We start from the raw sequence: 4,334 nt of genomic DNA on the forward strand, positions 1-4,334 counted from the left end.
CCTTCTCCAGCCACAGGACTTGGCCCCTGAATTTGTCAACTCAGCATCCTAGGATCCTGACAGCACTCTGCTTCTTCCAGGACAGTCCAAGCCTTGGCCAGAACGCCCCTCGGTTCAAGTGAAACCATTCCCAGCGTTGTGGTTTTCCACCTACAATTACCAAGAGATTAAATTCCTTCCTTGCAAACAACCGTGATTGCGTGCACAGAGGGAATAGGAGGGGAAAGAAGAGGTGGAAAGAGGATGAAGAGGAAACTCTAACCAAAGCATTGCTTTGTTTTTTTGGAACTGGCTTGCAGTAACATAGCAGATTGTCTGCATTCGGGATATCCATCATATTCCTGCTCAGTGGCGGAAGGGGATCTCCAAGCTGTGTTCTCCAGCAAGACAGCTATCACCAGCCAGCTTTCTGCAAGCCACGAGCTTTACATGGAGGCTGTGGAGCAAGATGCTCGGCTAGCACAAAGCAGCACTCAAGAACCCAGCCTTCCGGGGATCCAACAGACCTTTAGACACAGACTAGAGGCTTCTGCCTGAGCAGCCTGGTGGGAAAGGTCACCACCAATGTGCTCCTTGTCCTCCTGCCCTCTGCTGCCAGCAAGCACATCTGAAGCCCCAACTGGCTGAGCTTCCTTCCCTGGATGGCTGCCTCCAAGGAGGAGTTTAAGATTCCAATCTGAGCTTCGAGGCAAAGCAAGACCATTTACCAATGTTTTTTTTAATCTTTTTTTCCTAACAGCACTGCATATTGGAGTGTGAACTACAGCCAGCAGTAATAACAAACTCACAAGATAACATCCCTAGGGAGAGAACAAGGAAACGCGGGGCTGGGATACAGAAGCTCTCACCAGGCAGATGGAAGGCTGGATAACGAAGGGGTTTGCAGCAGGGGACAGCTTGGATTCAAGCAGACAGACACATTGAGCCTTTCACATGTCATACATTTTTTTCCCCCATGCTTTCTACAGGCAATTCTTGGCAGGATTTTTTGGACGTCACTTGGCGGAGAAGTGTTTAATCAGCATTCAGCCTTGTTACAGGGCTGCCTCTGATTCCGGCCAGCTAGAGTTAAGTGGTAATTTTTGGCTGCTTAATCGGGGCTGATTCATTTTAACAGCCTGCTTAACAATCGATACCATGTGGCCACGACCAAAGACATTTCACGGTCTTCACTGAGATTTAAAGTAGGTGCAAAACGCTTTAAAAATGCATCATTACTGCAGGAGCGATAAAAGCTTCATTTCCCTAACGACGAAAAGGACTGGCCCAAGTTCCAGAGCGATTATCACTTTTCTCCATAAGGTCACTCACTGACAGCAGATTCCTGAATTTCTTTTCTAAAGCTGCAGAGGAAAAGGCAAGAAAGCTCCAGATCCCGGAGTCAAGTGATCACGTGCATCGTGCACACTCTCCTCAACTTCTGCACCACTTCGGAAGGACAAGTTTAGGTCTTCCAGCCTCAGAGCATGACCTCTGCAAGGCCGGTCAACAAAAGGAACTCCCAATCTCCATAAATCCTAACTCTCTTAGCCCATCCCACCCAATGCACATCCTCCTCCCAACCCTTTAGCCAACACTCAGATGGACAAAACGTTACACACCTGATTCTAGCTTTAACACTGTATATGTATTATTCTTGCATTGCTCTGGGGTTTGGGTTTTTGGTTTTGGGTTTTTTTTTTTTTTTGAGCCAAACATCAACCACGGAATGCCTTACCTCAGGTTACGAAACATGATGACAGATGTTTTTCTATAATACATTTCGCAATTCAGAACTGCGGACAGCCAAGGAAAAGGTTTTGAGATGAGACAGTAATAAAATCATTTTGCATTCCTAAATCAATGCATCTGCTGGTTTTAAATTACAATTTTAGCAGTGACCTTTACTCCAACAGCAAAGTGGGCTGTTATACGAGCAACCAAAGGTCCAAGACCAGCGCTGGCTCCAGTATTGAGTTTCGAAGCCACGGCAATGCCAACATTTTTGGAAGACAATATCATCTTTAGTCCAGCTAAAAAAGCAAAGAACTCCAGAACTGGAATCCCTCCGCAGGAGTCTGGTTCTGAGACAATGCTGCTTTCTTTCCAGATGACACAGGATTGTCCCCCCCAACACCTTTGGCCATGGCTGACCTAAACTGCCCCGAGAAACAGCAACGAAACTGAGGACTCCTCCTGAGCGCCCACTGCAGCTTCTGGGCTGCTCCTGGGAGCTCAGGGTGAGGAATGCATTTGCAGCATGATACCTTCATGCTGGGAGAGCTCCAGGCTGCACATAGAGTCCCTTTGGCTGTGGCTGGCCCGTGCAGTCCTGTGCTACAGCCCGGTCTGCTGCAAGAGGGCTTCCAAGCTTTCAGGCTAGTCAAGTTCCTGGGCTGTCGGGCTCCAAGGGGAGCTGTTTCTCCAAGCTTGGCTGGGAGACACCTGACTCAGACACCACGTCCTGGGGCATTGCCTGGGAGGTTCAGACCTGGAAAGTCCATTGGTGCTTGGTCCCAGGGTGGCTGCTGCCCAAGAGCAGCTCTCCTCCTATTTCTCCTTCGCAGAAGCTGCAGTCTAAAAACTTTGATCATGGTGACACTGAGCAAGGACAAAGCCTGGAACATTTGCCGGAGCGTTTCCAGCTTTTTATTACAGCACCATTGAGGTCTGAACTTCCCAGCCCGCTCTTGAGGTTAGCAGCAAACGATCAAACCTCAGCAACAGAGCTGAACGTGAAATCCCCAGTGCACATCCACCTGCAGCCATTCCAGTGTTTTGTGCATAAAACCAGCGTCACTCCAAAGGCACAAATTGTAACCAGGTCAGTCCCCATCCACCGAGCGGTTTGCTTTAGCACAGCCTGGCTGTTGTGCTTACGTGCGCATATTTTCCATCATTTCTTAGAAAACGTGGGCAGAGCACAAGCACATGTGTCAAGAGAGGAAAAGAGGACAAAGGAAGGAGGAAGTCCATCTCCAAGAAATCACTGATTACAATTGCTCCCCAGTTGCCGTTCCCTCCACAAACAGAACAGCTTGCGAAAAGTCCAAGTTGAGGTGGATAAAATATCAGCCACGTGCCTGACTCGCAGCGCTGGGACTGAGGTTTGGGCACCGCTTCAAGACTTTCCCCATGGAGTCTATCCAAACCCTCTTTGCTTCTGATGTGGAATAATTTGGAAGTGTTTTTAGGCTGCTGGCTGGGATAACACACGGGCTATTGTAAACACACATGCAGCCGATCAGCACCAAACCCACACAAATGTGGTCTGCACGCACGTAAATAACTAGCATATATTCCTTTTAAAAAAAAATTACTTGCAATGTTGAATTAAAGAAAAAGACAAAAATCACTAAGCAGGTCTTAAGCAAAACACTGAGCGTTTATGGAAAGTTATGTTTCACCTCATTTTAACAAATGAGACGTACCTAAACGCAGGCCACTAGGTTTAAAGGGCTGCGGATAAGATACAGCCACAACCAGCGATCATCCAAGGGCGTGCAGTGAAGCAAGGCCATCATTTCCACGGATGCTGTTCCAAAAATACTGCTGCTAGCTAAGAAAGTCTGGAAATGCAAGAAAGTGTAACGAGGGCACGGAGACCTGTGTGGCTCAGAAATGACCTGCTGGAGATGCGTGACCCAGGATGGAGCTCTAACCCCACGTAACTGTGGTTTGGAGGGGAAAAGGAGAGAACTGCTCTTTGAGAGTCATGGCTCTCTGTGATAATTTTGGTTTTTCTCCAATACAGTGGTCAGGAAGGAATTCATCTCACCTGTGAGACCTATCCCAGCTGGTGTGAATGGGAGATGGTCTTTTGGACCTGCCCCAGATTTCGAGGGAGGCTGATGGGAGATAAAACTGGGTGTCTTCATTGGTGGCCTCCAGAGAATCTATGGTCAGGCGTTGGCGCCATCCAAGCATGGCCACGCCAGGAGATAGAGCATTGCTATGAGACAGAGCATCTCCCCCGAGAGGTGTGATGTGACAGACCTCATATCAAGGCTGCTGTCTACCATGGCAACTGCTTTTCCTGCAAGAAATGGGGTCTTTCCATATCTGGCCCCACAAGGACTGAAGATCTCCAGGCATTTCTGTCCACCATGCCAAGCCTAGGCTGGGATTTAAAGAAAACAGCAGCAAACCAGTCTGTCAAGTTCATAGATGTCGAGTTTTTACATCTTGCCACTGGATGGATGTTGAGCAGAACCATTACGGGTGTTGGTGGGGAGAGTGAACCTCAGGAATGGGAAGAGAGGAAACAAGATAGCAGGAAGATTTCTCTGCAGTTACGCACCTTGATACTAACGGAGCAATGTACAACTGCATTGTAACTGCACCACCTGCAAACA

Source organism: Pterocles gutturalis, unplaced genomic scaffold (assembly GCF_000699245.1).
Source record: "Pterocles gutturalis isolate BGI_N339 unplaced genomic scaffold, ASM69924v1 scaffold3381, whole genome shotgun sequence".
Taxonomy (NCBI): Eukaryota; Metazoa; Chordata; class Aves; order Pterocliformes; family Pteroclidae; genus Pterocles; species Pterocles gutturalis.